The sequence below is a fragment of the Staurois parvus genome, unplaced genomic scaffold (genome assembly GCF_062004578.1).
Source record: "Staurois parvus isolate SC_StPar_1 unplaced genomic scaffold, SC_StPar_1.0 ptg000684l, whole genome shotgun sequence".
Lineage (NCBI taxonomy): Eukaryota > Metazoa > Chordata > Amphibia > Anura > Ranidae > Staurois > Staurois parvus.
Window position 1 is genome coordinate 370,460 of NW_028318480.1, and position 17,840 is coordinate 388,299.

Consider the following 17,840-nt stretch of genomic DNA (forward strand, 5'->3'; position numbering starts at 1 on the left):
GAGCATGTCATTGCAGTATTGAATGACTGGTACATGTGTGCAAGGTACCAGCTCACGTGATATTGCAGATGTACCTAGCAGTGTCAGTACTCTTTTCATTCACTACATCGTCACACTTAATTCATGTCTGTTTTCAACAAATACTTTCCAGAGGTAGACAATATGGGATTGATTTAGTAAAGTGAAAAACGCTCTTCACTTTGTCAGGGAATTTGCACTTTACAAGTGAATATTCCCCAGTGCTTAGTGAATGAAGTGAAGCTCTGCTAACTTCTATCAATCAATCACATGCTGTGTTTCCTTGCACATGAGTGGGTATTCATTGCAAAGTGAAATATCACCACCTTCACTAATCTGTGGAAAAATTCCCTTTCAAAGTGAACAGCCTATTTGCCTTTAGTAAAATCAACATCAATTCATATGCCACTTGCCTCCAATGGTAGAAACAGGACCTGTTGATGGGGTGGGAGTGTGGTAGGAAGGGTGGACATAAAGCCAAAGGTGTGAAAGGGCAAGATGTGGATTTATCGGCCATAAGTAAGAGACTGGCCTGTTTAATGGTTGTTGCATAGTACAAATTAAGACTATGAAGTATTGATGGGTGAGAAATAAAAGGTAACACAGGTGAACAAAGGAATGCCCTTCCAATGATTTCAAGTGCAGAAAGACTGGGCAGCGATGTTAAATTATTACCAATTAGAGATCAGCTAAACATGCCCAGGGTCATTTCAGTGAATGTTGTCAAAGATCAGATCCAGAATCCAAAACACAATAAATTAAATGGGAGCCAAACGTTCATTTTCAGTAATGCCCATTTACTAAGGAAAAAGTCATTTGCACTAATTGCAGAATGTTATCAGTCTCTGGGACACCATAATATGGCATCACATAATATGAATGTCCATTCCTTTGCTTAATATTTACATAATTGCTTTGTTTACATAAGGTATAGCAGCAGCAACCCAATATGATTGATTTCCACCTGAAAAGAAATAAGACATAGGTAGTTTTTACCAAAAAATATTTTTTTTTTTGCAGCAGTAATAAGCCCTAATTGAGTGTTGGGAGTAGCAGAGGCAATACAGCAAAAAAAGATCATATTATATATACTTAAAAAAAAAGATAAGGCTATCAGCATCATATAAATTGCCAAACAGGGGCAAAGCAACTCATAAAATGTAGCTTGATGTAAATGTTTATTCAGTATCATGCTGTATTGTGTCCAAAATGTCAAATGTCAACAGAGAGCGCTTGAAAACAGTTCAAAACCACAAACCCACATTGCAAGCTTGAGGCAGTTGTTATGCCAACCAAGAGAATCACAATGCCATGCTTCAAAGACACAAGCAAAAGTAGTTTCACACAGTAGCCAGCAAGCATGCAAGCTTTTTGATTGACAACAATGTATGGGGAACAGATGAGTACATTTTTTCTAATAAAAACAATTAGATATTCCAAGCATGGCAGTTTTAAATATTGTAGAGGCTTGCTACCCATTAAGCAAGCATTTATACTTGTCCACTATGTCAGAAGAAAAGACAAATATTTTATTTAAAATAAAAAAATTCAGTTTATTATGTCACAGTCAAGAAATATTGTATAGACACAATACATACAATATGTTTTTACTAGGCCACAAAGCAAGACAGAGAGACTAGTCAGGTTTGATCCTCCACAAGCCAGAACTGATCAGCTTTACTCCTTATTTGCTAACATTCTATGTCAAAGGGACCTGATCAGGGGTAAACAAATCACAATGTCTTTTTTTCTCACTGTTGACTTAACATGATTGTAAAAATTTGATGCAGGCCTTTTGAAGCCTTTTTTCTGTTTAGCTATTGCTGAGGGAGAGACAAGGTAAAAAAAAAGAAAACGTTTGAAGACAGAAAAATAGAATAGTTTTGAAAGACACCTTTTATGCCTTTGTCAAATAGGCATTTTTTTTTACCAAAGATTTTATTAAGCATGGTGAAAGAAACATACAAACCATGACAAATCGTATGATACAAAGCAACATCAGACAATAGAGGAAAGGGAAACATCATACAAAACACAGAAATATACATATGAGACCCACATGGGTTTAGATAATACTGTGTAAAACAGAGGGCTGGGAAGCCCACAATCACATCCTGAAATATAAAAGCTACATTCAAGACAGGCAGCAAAAAAGAAACACAAAGAGAGCGTAGCCCTTCTGAAGAAATATTATCCCTGAGAATCATAGATTTGTTAGCTAAGAACAACAAATGATAAGCAATTGGTCCAATGTAAATACACCATGTGAAAGAAGAGAAAAAAAAGAGAGGGCCAAGGGGTCAAGAACCCCAAAACCCCCCAATTCAGAAAAGTCAGAAAAGCAAACAAGGAGGAAAAGAACAGAGAGAAGAAAGAGACAGGCCAGCAAAGAATAGAAATTCGCCTGGGGGGGAGCCAGGAGACACGATCCCTACATAGGGGGATTGAAGAGGCAAAACCCAACACATCATAGATTAATGAGCTTCGTGGTAAAACAAGAAACTGGATGGTAGTCCATACAAGGCTGCCAAACTGAGAAAAACTTATCATGCTTATCCTCCAACACCACCATCAATTTTTCATTGATAAAGAAGCCTTGGATCCTGGACCTGACCTCCTCAAATTGTAAAGTGGGGGACTTCCAACAGCTGGCAATAGTCTGCTTAGTAGCAAAAAAAAAAAATTGACCAGTGAGCGGGGTCTGCGGTGTAGGCCATGAAGTGGCTTAAGAAGTAAAGCTTCAAAAGGGTCTTTTTTAAGGTTAATGCATGTAACTGAATAAATAAGATACTAAGCCCTAGTCCACAAGCGGTGGGCCACTGGACAGGTCCACCAGATGTGGAGCATTGTACTCTAGAGAGCAGCCCCGAAAACACCTAAAGTCATAATCTGGTATAAATTTAGCTAATCAAGATGGGGTAAAATACCATCTAGAAAATTACTTTATATAAGTTCTCTAATGTCGTATTGTTACGAGAGCATCGGGAAACCGCTTGCCACATAGGTCACCAATCCTCAGCAGAAATTTCTGTCTGAAGCTCCACATTCCACTGCACACAATAAGCAGGTATTAAGCCATATGATTCCATATTGATAAATAATTCTTAGAGAAGGCACCTTTAGTGAAAGCTGACGCCTTAAAAGCTATTCAAAACCAGAAAAGGTGTGTGTGTGGGGGGGGGGGGAAATCCCATCTATGAATCAAGGGTGCAGCAAAATGTAATTGCAAATAACGAAAAAACGCAGAGGGAGGAATAGCATGACTCTCTCGTAGCTGCGCAAACGTGCGCATACCCCGACCTGCGATTAACGAGTGAACAGTCACAAAACCACAAGTTATCCACCAAGGAAAGGCTATCTTATCAGAGTCCCCTGGGGGAAAAAGTGGACAGTTGAATAATTGTAAAAGAGGTAAATGAGGGGAGAGTAGACCCGCCGAGTACTTGCATGAGCAACATATTTTCAAAGAATGAGCCAGGACAGGATTCAACAGTTTAGGCCGTGAGAATGGAGGAAGCCAGGGCAAGGTAGAAGGCAAAAGGGGATGTGTGTCCAAAGTGTCTATCAAAGCCCACAAGGGCAAGTCTCGGACAGAAAAAAGCTGAATAAGAGGAGTAACTTGGGACGCAATATAGTAGTGATGAATGTTCGGTAGACCAAGACCACCTCGAACACGTGGTGGTAAAGCAACTGTTTAGACAAACGGGTTGTACCAAAGCCCACACAAACCGCAAAATTTGACAGTGTAAAATGCGGAGTATATGAGGTGGAATCCAAATAGGGAGCACTCGAAAAGGATAAAATAGTTTGGGAAGGTAGGTCATTTTAATCGCTTGAGCCCTGCTAAACCAGGATAAGGTCATGGATTGCCAAGAAGAGAGCAAATGGGTTAGATGAGAAAGCAGAGGAGGAATATATGCCTGATACAACAAATCATAAGAAGGTGTAAGTTTAACTCCCAAATAAGGAAGAGAGGAGGTCCATTGAAATGGAAATTGGGATTGAAGGTATGTCACAAGTGATTGTGGAAAGGAAATATTCATAGCCACTGACTTAATAGGATTCACATGTAAACCCGAGAGATGAGCGAAATCAGTCAGAAGAGACAAGATTAGGAACAGAAACAACTGGAGATGACAGATACATCAGAATATCGTCCGCAAATCTTATGATGCAATCCCACCAACTCGAGACCCGAAATGTCCGGATGAAGTCAATTATGAACAGGGGTTCTAGGGCCATGATGAAGAGAAGAGGAGACAGGGGGCAACCCTGACGAATACCACCCCTAATTGGAAACCGAGAGGATTCAACCCCATGATAGCGGACCACAGAGGATGAAATACTATAAAGTCAATAAATCCACTGAAGAAAATCATCTCCTACCCCCCACCTCTGTAAGGCCCTCTGCAAATAAGTCCAGGAAAGAGTATCAAAGGCTTTAGTCATATCCAAAGACAAAAACATAAGGTCACGGGACCGCAATCGAGCAAAATGACTGATTATAATAGAGCGTTGGATATTATCAGCTGCCTGGCATCTAGGCATGAAACCCACTTGATCTTTATCGATTAAGGTAGGGATTAACACATCCAGTCTATTGGCCAGAGTTTTAGTCAAAATTTTCACATCCACATTTAACAGAGAAATACGGCGGTAGTTCAACCATGATTGCTGATCTTTCCCCGGCTTAGGAATCATCAATATTTGAGCCTTCAGTATTTCCAAAGTCAGCTGACCATCCCGCTTAAGCTGAATATCTGGGTCAAAACAGGGACTACAACATTGCTAAATTTTTTAGAAAAAAGAGCCGTGAAACCATCTGGGCCGGCACGCTTATGCACCTTCAAAGAATGAATCATCTGTCGAACTTTGTCCTGCGTAATATCAGCGCCCAGCATGTCCCTTTGAACATCTGTTATATGTGGTAAAGGAGTCTCCTGAAGGGGCGTATCAATGACATCTGCTGGGCCATCCCCCGAGCCGGCATAAAGTTTTGAAAGATGATGTGAAAACTCATCGACTATATGCCTAGGGTTAGAGGTTCTCAAACACTTTCTAGTTTTCAGAGTATAGCAATGTTGTTGGGAGGTGAACGATTATAACTTATTAGCTAACATAGTCCCTATCTTGTTGCCATTTGCATAAAATTTCTGACGAGACAAACGCAAATGGCACTCAGCCTCATCAGTCAAACAAAGGTTTACATCCATGCGAAGATGATCCACCTTTTGCCAGAGCTCAGCCGTAGGGGACCATTTAAATAGTACTGTAACCCTTTCAAGCTCACGTTCCAAAGCCTGTCGATGGTGATCTCATTCCTTATGCCGCCTGTAAGCCAGTTGTATAATATGGCCTCTAATAACCGCTTTATAAGCCTCCCAAAGAGTAACAGATGAGGAAGCCGTACCCAAATTATTCTGAAAGTAATCCAAGGAATGGATCGAAACATCCTCAACTACAGAGGAAAAAGAGAGAAGAGAATCATTAAGATACCAGGAGGGAGCCCGTAGACACTGAGAGGGAACTGAACACTGCGTGGTGATAGGATCATGGTCAGACCAAGGCACCGTAGGAATCCTAATCGAGAGTAAATGCGGAAGAAAAGAAGGGGCCACAAAGATGTGATCAATACGAGAATGGCTAGAATGAGGGTTGGAGAAAAAGGTATAATCTCTAGAAGTGGGATGAAAATCCTGCCAAGCTGCTTTCCTATTGCAGATTCAGTCTTCCCAGCCTGCTGCGGGTCTACAAGAAGGTACAGGTCTGTGAGAGCCAGAAATCTTGCTTGTTTGTAGGTGACCATATATTTATTTTCCACCACAATTTGCAAATAAATTCTTTCCAAATCAGCCAATGTGATTGTCTGGATTTTTTTTTCTCATTTTGTCTCTCATAGTTGAGGTCTACCTATGATGCCAATTACAGGCCTCTCTCATCTTTTTAAGTGGGAGAACTTGCACAATTGGTGGCTGACTAAATACTTTTTTGCCCCACTGTACATACAGTGTTCAGCATAAATTAGTACACCCCTTTTGAAAAGAAAGATTTTAATCAATATCTCAATGAACAAAAGAACAATTTAAAAAATATTGACAGAACTGAGTTTTATAGAACATTTGTTTAGCTCATTACATGAAAGTAAGGTTAACAATATAACTTAGATACAAAAACTACTACATCTAGTATTTTGTATGACCTCCATGATTTGTAAGGACAACACCAAGTCTTCTAGGCATGGAATGAATAAGTTGGTGACATATTGTAACATCTATCTTTTTCCATTCATCAAGAATTACCTCTTTTAGAGCCTGGATGCTGGATGGAGAGTGATGCTCAACTTGTCTCTTCAGAATTCCCCATAGGTGTTATATTAGGTTCAGATCAGGAGACATACTTGGCCATTGAATCACTTTCACCCTGTTCTTCTTCAGATATGCAACAGTGGCCTTAGATGTGTGTTTTTGATCATTGCCATGTTGGAAAAGAGCACGCCAACCAAAGGCATGGAGTAATGGTAGAATCTTCTCTTTCAATATAGAGCAGTACGTCTGTGAATTCATGATACCATCAATGAAATGCAGCTCCCTGACACCAGCAGCACTCATGCAGCCCAACAGAAGGACACTGCCACCACCATGTTTTACTGTAGGCATCATGCATTTTTCTTTGTACTCCTCACCTTTACGACACTATACGAGTCCCAATAGTCTTCTTCTTTTCAGTATGGGGCCTGGAAAATTCTAGCTGGTCTTTTTTGTGCATGGGCTTTGGGAGAGGCTTCCATCGTAGACAACACCCATGCATGCCATTTCTCTGCAGTGTAGGTCATATTGTGTCGCAAAACAATTACCCAGTTTGGCTTTTTACTTCTTTAGCTAACTGCAGTGAACTTCCATGGTGATTTTCTTTAACCCTTCTCATCAGAAGACGCTCCTGTCGAGGTGTTAACGTCTGTGGATGGCCTGGATGTCTCTGTGAGATGGTGGCAGTTCCATCTTTGTTACATTTTTATAATTTTACTACAGTATTCTGACTGATGTGTAAAGCTTTACTGATCTTCATGTAGCCTTCAACTTTATTGTATAAAAAATTATTTTCTTTCTCAGGCCTTGTGACATTTCTCTTCCATGTTGTGCCATTGCTGACAGCATGAAATATGAAGGGGTTTTCTTTGTTAAGTAACGCCCTTTTATAATCAACTGTCTTCTGGACACCTGATTAATGAATAATTAGACTCAACTGTATTTGAATTCTTGTTAATTAGGATTTTGTTGTCTAAAATTTAACTTTGCTTCTAGGACTTTCATTGGGGTGTATTCATTTTTACAACATGGTCTTGAATGAATTTGTTAGGAAAAATATTTTTTTTGTGTGTGCAAATTATCAAATCTTTTTTGCAACCAAAGGCCTGCATTTGTGGGAGTATTTTGTAGTATAGTGTCCCATAGAAAATGTTGATTCTGAAAGGAATGTAAAGGTTTTCCGACACATTATTATTATTATTATTATTATACAGGATTTATATAGCGCCAACAGTTTGCTCAGCGCTTTACATTATAGTGGGAGACAATACAGTAACAATACAGTTCAATACAAGAGGGATTCTTGGAGCTTACAATCTAGAAGACATCTGTTGGGGTGTACTCATTTATACTGAGAACTGTAGAATATAATGGAAAACGCACTGTAAATTGCAAGAAATTGTTGTAAGTCTTCACAAGTAGCAATAAAGTCTTCAGAAATTGCACCTGAAATTGCGCTGAAATTGCACACAAATTGCACTATTTTGAATCACAGCGGTGTGATCAGCGACTTAGACATTCCACAACAGTATGCCATGAAAGAACCATCAGATGAGGGTCACCGGGTAGTTTTTAAACCCTTCCACCTACCCACTGTGACCCTTTAAGTCTTAAGGCAGAACTAAACCTTTCTATCCTTTACAGCAGTGGTGGTCAGGGATGATCACCAGTGTGACAGCAAATCATAAGTAGCAGAGGCATGCTCCAACCTGCAGCCACGTGTTCAAGGGGCAGATATATATTTGGCTGCAGGGTAATGTCTTCTTTGCTTATGAAAGGCAGTCTTCAGATTCCTCCCTGAACATGTCTGAGCATCCCTATTGATGGTCAGCTTGAAAATTACAGAGGGCCTCAAGTACAGCTCCCAAAACTTCCAGAGGGCCACACAATAGCAGTGTATTTCATACCTCAGTATCCTTTTTTGGAGCAAATTGCAAATCATACTGAATAATAGTACCCAACATTAGTGAAATAATAATCCCCCAGCATGCCCGGGAAAGGGCCCCCAAGACCAGTGGATCAGGAGAGGGTCCTTCATGGTTTCTTACACAAGAGCCCTGACGGTTGTAGTTATGCCTCTGAATTTTTTAAAACTTTCTTTGCATTGTTGCATGCTCTCCAGACCCCATGCCACTTGTTTTACAGTCCATTTCCTAATATTCCACTAAAATAGCCATTGCTGCTTTTTTTTTTTTACATTCAACTACAATTGACTTTAATTGAGTTTGAATTCAGCAACCAAACTTTAGTCATAAAACAGAGAGCAAAAAAGTGAGCGCTTTCAATAGACAAGCAGCTGAAGCACACAGGATAACCAAAAAATCCTCACATGAAAATAAAATAAAAGTGCAGCGCTAAAAAATTAAATGTGACACAATAAAAAGTGATCATAAAAATTCCCAATTAAGGTGACCTAGGGTAACAGTTCACACTAACCAGAAGTGCACATAAATAGTGCAGTGTAGTAAGGATGGAGTTCATAAAGTAGTCATCAGCATGGAGAGGGTAGATGAAGGTCCACAGGATGATACAAAGCTAGGCAAAGGAAATCCACTAGATGGCAGAAGATGATCCTGACTCCACCAAAGAAAAAACTGCTCCTCCACTGTACACCAATAATATCTAAGGGAAAAGATGCTCCCCACAAGGGATCAAGAAAAAAATGCCCATAGTGAAGTACAGTTAAAGAATATTTATTAAAAAGTATTTAAGGTAGGCAGGATGCATCCAATAAAATTGCAAAAATAGCATACGAAGACAAGCAGACAAGACTAACCGTCCTGTCAGATGTAGTGGCCGCCTGAGCTCCACGATGCTCCGACGGCGTGACGTCAAGGCGTGCGTAGGCTCCTCCTTACGCGTTATGTGCCAAGCACATCTTCAGAGAAAGAACCGGTCATGTTCTGCAAACCTACCTCAGACCAAACCAAGGTACTATATTCAGCTCATCCCTAGCCATCATGAATACCCTAATAATACCTTATTTTTCATATCCTGTTATAATTTAAAAAAAATGGGCATATTGCTGAAACATGTGTCAGTTCCAGCTATGCAATGAGGAAAATTTTTAATTAGTACATAACACATATCACATTTACACTAAGCCTTAATTAAAAGTCCTTGGCATTTATACTATATAGAATGATACATCAATATCTGGAAACAAATGTATTTTAACAATCTATAATTAGTACCACTTCTGGTACAATGAATGGACTAAAGTATATGATATAAGTTAATACACAGTATGAAGAGGAAAGTGCATATATGCAGAAAAATATGTAAAATATCTATTTGTTGAATAATATATGTTTAAAGCATATAGACATGCAATCATTGCAGCTTTTAGCCCTGCTTTATATAACTTTTTTTTGTAGAGAATTAAATAATGCTTAGCTTTGCATTGTATATAATTGTAATGCCAATGGCAGCACATGCTTGGCAGTGAAAGAGTTGTATAAAATACTCTATACAAGTTTATGAACCTTTAGCTCTCACCCCCTAAAGGGCCTGCTGGTGGTCCCATAGGTTCTTTTCCAAGATAGTGTATTACCAGACAGGCACACTGTCTTAGTCACTTTTCTGGCTCAGCAAATAGTCTAGGGCAGGGGTATTGAATTAAAATTCAAGGAGGTCCGGTCATTAAAATTTTCTTCTGGCCAAGGTCTGCATAGTGTGTGCCCATCAGTGTGCCCCCTTACATTAGGTGTTGCCATCAGAGTGCAACTTTACATCATGTATTCCCATCACATCAGGTGTGCCCATCACAGTACTCCTTTACATCAGTTGTCCCTATCATTTTGCCACCTTACATCAGGTATTCCCGTCAGAGTGCCCCCTTACACTCAAAGTACCCCTTTCTATCATATTTCCCCATCAGAGTGCCCCTTTACATCATATTCCCCATCAGAGTGGCCCTTTCCATCACATGTACCCATCAGAGTGCACCTTTCCACAGTATGTGCCCATTTGTGCCCCCTTAACATAAAATGTGCCCATCAGAGTGCCCCTTAACATAAAACGTGCCCATCAGAGTCCCCCTTAAAATAAAATGTGCTTATAACAGTGTCCATTAACATAAAATGTGCCAGTCAGGGTGCCCCTTAACATAAAATGTGCCCATCAGAGTGCCCCTAACATAAAATAAGGGGCATGCTGATGGGCACTTTTTATGTTAAGGGGCACTCTGATGGGCACATTAATTTTAAGGGGCACTCTGATGGATACATTTTATGTTAAGGGGCACTCTGATGGGCACATTTTATGTTGTGTCCCGCTATAAGTCGCTGATTGCCACCATTACTAGTAAAAATAAAAAATAAAAAAAACATCCCGGTATATATACCACCATTTGTAAACTCTATAACTTTCACGTAAACCAATTAAGTTACGTATTGGGATTTTATTTTTAGCAAAGACATGTAGCAGAATACATTTTGGTGTAAATTTATGACGAAATTTAATTTTATTACTGGACATGTTTAACCTCCCCAGCAGTCTGATTATGTTAGTATTTCTGTGCTGAAAGCGGTAAATTTGTTTGCATGGAAATATGTTCTTTTTATTATTGTAGACCTGTAATTCTTAGGAATAACTCACTGAAATCTGTCCGATCAAGAGTCTAGTAAACATCCTGGGTATGATTAAATTTGAAACACGAAATCATAAATTATAATCTAATAAATAATCATAAAAAACAATAATATACTAATAATACATGTAATTCAATAATGTAATCAAACCAAAAACACTGAAATTTGAAATAGAACGCCAGGTTCGCACATCACTGAGGTCAGTCGCAAAATCGTTTTCAGTGTCTGATGACGAATTTCCCCACGAATCATTATCACTCAATTCTGCAAGTAGTTCTAATTTACTATCGCTGTTCTCTAGCTGGTCTAAAACCGCTTTTGACCTAAAGGGATGCTTTTTGGACACCATGGACATTTCTCAGTTTCCAGGCAGAAACAACAGTAAAAATGCAGGCAGGGCACAGGACAAAGCACTAGGGACAAAATGTATGTGAAATGCTTTGATACAGTAATGTTATACTATCAGATTTTTATTGTATTGAGTGAATGTAATTTTTAAAATTTTTGAATTTCCCGCCGGTTCCGTCCCCCGTATGTCCCGTATGTCCCGACGCTTGCAGGAAACAGAAGTCAGAAAACGAATGCCGGTATGGGTCGGAGGAGATGGCCGGGGACGCTGCAGGGGGGACATCATGGGAGCGCAGGACAAGGTAAGTGCTGGAGGGATCCCAGAGCAATGCTGCAGTGTAATCCTGAGTGTAGCTCGGGGTTACCGCTTCTGGTACTGAAAGTTTACTCTGAGCTACACTCAGGAATACCGCCAGGGGGGTTAATAACCATACATATCACAACTACTTTGTGCATCCAGGTGAATTATATCTTGTTTTTTCATGACAAATTGGGCTTTCATTTGGTGGTAAATGGTAATGGATATATCATGATTTTTTTTTATTATCAAAGGAAATCTGGCCCAAAATAGTAAAAAAAAGAATCATTTTTTTTTAAATTTAGCTGTGTGTTTCTTGTTACTACCATAACCTACCACCAAAGACCAACCTAAAATACATTTTCCAGCTCTTGGCAATCACAGCGATACCATATATGTGTATGTTAGTTGTTTTTTGTACCTGTACTACAGCCCAGAAACAATAGTGTGCATTTTGTTTTGTTTTTTTACCTAAAACAAATTCAGAGAGCAAAAAAAGACAAGGAGGGAGGGAAGTTTCACAGTGACTGATCATTGTGATAGCCAATCAAAGGCTATCACAGTGATCATGTGACCAGGAATTGGGAGTCCGATCGTTAGAATGGGACACCCCGGTCTTTGTTCTGGAAGCTCACTGTGTGGTGCACTCCCATCACAAAGACAGGTGCTCAAATATGCAGCCCCTATGGAAAAAAACCAGTTCTGTGAGGCCGCATATTTGTGTGATGTGGGTGGGAATGGGTTAAGGTTGCCTTTACTTTCTGGTTTGGTGCTTGTTTATTTTTTGAGATGTCAGAGGAGCTGAGGTTCTTGAGAAGGTCGAGGCAAAGGATGCAGGAACCATCCTATCCTACCCCCTACAGGGGTAGCACATAACTGGATCATGTGGAACAATGTTCACTTGTGTTTATTGTTAACATGTCTCGCTTTTATTCCTCTGAACAAGTCAATGGGTATGCTATGTTAACACTTGGTAAGCACATCCAGAATATGTTTTAAATGCACCATGTAACAAATTAACTCAAATATTAGTGTAAAAAAAGTTATTTTTTTAAAAAGCTCTATAAATATAATCCATATCATGTTTAATGCCGACTATAAAGGTTGCCTGTGATAATAAATATCCTGCACCCTTGTTCATCATTCATGCTTCACATATGTGCATGCCATGCTGCCATAATGCCATTCTGCCCACATCTAGCATTTACAAGGCATCTACTGGATACCAGTTGTATCTGCAAGCAAACACAGTTGCCCATTTAATCTGTTCCCTGACACAGCTCACCATTCACTATGCTCACTGACATTTCTCTTAGTACGGTTACCAGCAGATAAGGTTAACTACCTTTCCACCTCCTATAAATATGAAATAATTACTGCCTCTTTATCTTTAAGGACCAGGCTTTGATAAAGAAACAGTTCTTCCTTGGTCTTTTGGACCTCTGTGCAGCAGGACAGTTTGTAGAAGACACTTGTCTGCCTCTGTTCCTTTACTTGTTAGGGTCACGTCTTTCTATATTCAATACCGTCCTAAAGTGAATTAGTTTATCATCAAATGTTAAGTAACCTTTTTGTTCCTGTGAATGTGAATAAAAGTCTAATTTCAATAATTTCACATAACTAAGTATAATTAAATGCTTTGAAGGTGAAAGAAGCATCTTTAGTGTTACATACTGAACACAAAATATGCCACCAAATGGTCTGCATACGTTAATGTATCATCACTTATCATTACAGCAACAGCATTCAATGACATAAAACACAGAGGCCAAAGCCAGTTTTGCAGTATATGATTCCAGTGCAGACAAAGCTTTTACTTAGTGAAATGAACTCTTGTGCCTCAATCTACAAATGCTTCTTCGATACAAAAAAATTAGCAGCTGGCTGACACTGTCATGTGTTCTCACATCATAGATAATGTATCTCAGATATAGTGCAGCACTACTGTACAATACTTCCAACAAAATCAATGATGTTCAAAAAATTTTTAAATGTGAATTATTCATGCAGCGTCCTGGAAATTAAATCCATTATGTGTTTCAGATTTGTGCTACAATATAATAATGTTCTATATAAACTTCCTCCTCATAATAAAAAAATGTACTATCGTGAAAATACACGTCGGCTTCATAATAATTGTGCTCCAACAGTGGCTGTGATCCACTCTAATATCCACTCTTATGGTTCACCACATCGTGCTCCCTATGCTGTCACTTCTGATATAGGTCATATCAAGCCTTCCCTTTTAAGGAGTAAAAGCCATTGGTGTCGTCCTTTCCGTACTCAGGGCATCCTCCTTTCATCCATGCTGTTTGAAATCGTATAGGATAACTGCAACTTTTCCCCTTTAAAGGACAGCAGCTCCATCTTTTTATGCCCCCACCAATGCTTCAGTTCAAAATAAAGATTTTGCCATTATTGTGCTTTCTGCTAAAATGATCACATTATTAAAAATGATAAAAAAACACACTCATATTTATTTGGTCGCTATTCCAGTGCATAGCAGTATATCATAAGTACTGTACAGTGGGGCAAAAAGTATTTAGTCAGCCACCAATTTTGCAAGTTCTCCCACTGAAAAAGATGAGAGAGGCCTGTAATTGGCATCATAGGTAGACCTCAACTATGAGAGACAAAATGAGAAAAAAAAATCCAGACAATCACATTGGCTGATTTGGAAAAAAATTATTTGCAAATTATGGTGGAAAATAAGTATTTGATCAATATCAAAAGTTCATCTCAATACTTTGTTATATATCCTTTGTTGGCAATGACGAGGTCAAACGTTTCCTGTAAGTCTTCACAAGGTTGGCACACACTGTTGCTGGTATGTTGGCCCATTCCTCCATGCAGATCTCCTCTAGAGCAGTGATGTTTTGGGGCTGTCGCTGGGCAACATGGACTTTCAACTCCCTCCAAAGGTTTTCTATGGGGTTGAGATCTAGAGACTGGCTAGGCCACTCCAGGACCTTGAAATGCTTCTTACGAAGCCACTCCTTCGTTGCCCGGGCGGTATGTTTTGGATCATTGTCATGTTGGAAGACCCAGCCACGTTTCATCATCAATGCCCTTGCTGATGGAAGGAGGTTTGCACTCAAAATCTCACAATACATGGCCCCATTCATTCTGTCCTGTACATGGATCAGTCGTCCTGGTCCCTTTGCGGAGAAACAGCCTCAAAGCATGATGTTGCCACCCCCATGCTTCACAGTAGGTATGGTGTTTTCCTCCAAACACGACGAGTTGTGTTTCTACCAAACAGTTCTATTTTGGTTTCATCTGACCATATAACATTCTCCCAATCCTCTTCTGGATCATCCAAATGCTCTCTAGCGAACTTCAGACGGGCCCGGGCATGTACTGGCTTAAGCAGGGGGACACGTCTGGTACTGCAGGATCTGAGTCCCTGGCGGCGTAGTGTGTTACTGATGGTAGCCTTTGTTACGTTGGTCCCAGCTCTCTGCAGGTCATTCACTAGGTCCCCCCGTGTGGTCCTGGGATTTTTGCTCACCGTTCTTGTGATCATTTTGACCCCACGGGGTGAGATCTTGCGTGGAGTCCCAGATCGAGGGAGATTATCAGTGGTCTTGTATGTCTTCCATTTTCTAATTATTGCTCCCACAGTTGATTTGTTCACACCAAGCTGCTTGCCTATTGCAGATTCAGTCTTCCCAGCCTGCTGCAGGTCTACAAGAAGGTACAGGTCTGTGAGAGCCAGAAATCTTGCTTGTTTGTAGGTGACCAAATACTTATTTTCCACCATAATTTGCAAATAAATTCTTTTCAAATCAGCCAATGTGATTGTCTGGATTTTTTTTCTCATTTTGTCTCTCATAGTTGAGGTCTACCTATGATGCCAATTACAGGCCTCTCTCATCTTTTTCAGTGGGAGAACTTGCACAATTGGTGGCTGACTAAATATTTTTTTGCCCCACTGTATATGTCTCCTTAAAGCGCAGTTCAACTTAAAATAAAAGTCAGCAGCTACAAAAACTGTAGCTGCTGACTTTTAAAATACAGATTCTTACCTGTCCCTCGGTCCAGCAGTGTCCTCACAACCGTCTTCTCTCTCTGGTGCCGGCATCTTCAGTGTGGACAGTTTGTGGCTTCACAGCCTAGTGCCCACTGCGCATGCACGAGAAGCACTGCACTTTGTGAATGGCCCTGTAGTCTTTTGGGACCTGTCATGTGTCCCAGAAGACTACGGGGAGGGAGGACAACTTCCTCTTCCGATCACGATTGCAGCGGAAGTGGGAGTGTTTACCTGTCAAATTCAGGTACCCCCTCCCCCCCTCGTTCCCCAAAGGTGCCAATCCTTAATGGGGAGTGGGGGACAAAGGCTTTAAGCGGAACTTCCCCTTTTGGATGGAGCTACACTTTAAGAAAAACTCAGTGGTCAGCACCGCTCTTCCTGATGCCTGCTCACATCCTATGCATTATGTCATGGTCACATGACTTCTTTAGGGAATTGGATATCAGTGACTAAGGCAGGTACTTTATCTGCTTTTGTGCTGGAATTTATAGCCCACAATTATGGCCATGGCGTATTTACTATCATCATTTCATTTTTTATGTTTATCTCTTATTAGGTCCTCTCTATGCATCTGTTGCACCTTTTTTATTTGATCGCCAATAAACAAAGCTTTTAGTTCCATCGTCTGGGGAGTATTTTTCATAGTCATGAAGGTGTGTATATTAACCACTTTTCTACTGGACACTTTTTTCCCCTTCCTGCCCAGGCCAATTTTCAACTTACAGTGCTGTTGCACTTTGAATGACAATTGTGAGGTCATGCAATACTGTACACATATGACATTTTTATAATTTTTTTATGAAAAAGCTTTTTTTATGTTATTTAATCACCACTGGGTGTTTTATTTTTTGCTAAACAAATGATAAAAATCAAAAGTGTGGGAAAAAAAAGTTTTTCTTAAGTTTCTATTAATAAATGTTGCAAACAGGTAATTTTTCTCCTTCACTGATGTGCGTTGGTGAGGCTGCACTGATGGCCACTGATGAGGCAGCACAGATGGGCACTGATAGGCTGCATTGATGAGGCAGCACTGGTAGGCATTGATGAGGAGGCACTGATGAGGCTGCAATAAAATGTGGAACTGATAGGTGGCAATGATGAGCACTGATAGGTGGCACTGATGGGCACTGACTGACAGCACTGAAGTGTGGTACTAACTGGCAGCACTGATGGGCACAAATCGGCAGCACTGATGGGCACTAATTGGCATTTATGGCAGCACTGATGGCCACTTTTGGGGCTGCAATGGTAATCAGGGCATTGATAATCAGTCCACTGATTATCAGTGTAGAAGTATTCTTTCACACTTATCGGGTTATCGGCAGTACTTTCCTCATGCTGTGACAGCGTGAGGAAAGTACTGCTGATAACTGGCAAGTGTGTTTACATTGGACACAGATAATCAGGTGTTAAAAGGCCGCTATGATTGACCCTTTACCATGTCATGTGATCAGCTGTATCCAAAGGACACGGTGATCACAGAGAGTGGTGGGTGCGCATCTCAAGGGGTGCATGGGGGGGGGGTGCGGTTCTAGGAGGACGTCATTCGGCTATAGCACAGTCAGCATAATATAAAATCAGATAGGAACTATAGACAACTATTCAAAAGCTAATCATGAAAAGAAACACTCCTCTTGTATTCCCTAGTTTTAAATCCTCTCAGATGGAATAAATGGAAGCTAAGCATGAACTCTTGATGAGGGAATTTCAGCCTCTCTGATTGTATAGCAGTATGCCATGCCACCTGTATCTTTCTGCGTGGTGCAGCACCTTGAGGGAATAAAGGTGATACAACTGATCTCAGTAAATTTATTATTAAAGTAAGTTGTGTTACTGGCAAAAGCTGTTCAGTAAAGCATTACAAAACCATCTTCTACAGTAAGGTCTGTGTTATTAAGGCCACCTTAAAAGAACTCATTGAGGGTTGAGTTGGATAGAAGAATTGGGGGGCCAAGAATAATGTGTGATATTAAGAAAGCTATAGCAACCACCGTTAAATAGTGCAATATGCAATACCAAAGATAAAAATAACTGGCACAAATATAAACAAATAAACTAGTAGAAGGTAACACCAATGAAAACTGTATATCACAATGATCAGCAGAATTATGGGCAGCTGAAATTGTATGCATGGTCTCCTCTAATGTTTGATTCAATAGGGATTCAATAGGGAAGCTCAGGAGACACAAAGAGGATGGAGCCAACCTTGGCTTTTCCAGGTTTCTTAACTGCTAGGTGTATTACTT

At 40.1% G+C, this 17,840-nt stretch overlaps 1 protein-coding gene across 1 annotated transcript in view; it reads right to left on the reverse strand.

The window, feature by feature from the left end:
* Positions 1–17,840, reverse strand: part of LOC149447470 (short transient receptor potential channel 5-like) — a 431,706-nt gene that overhangs the window by 357,610 nt on the left and 56,256 nt on the right. The gene's annotated exons all lie outside the window — the stretch shown is intronic.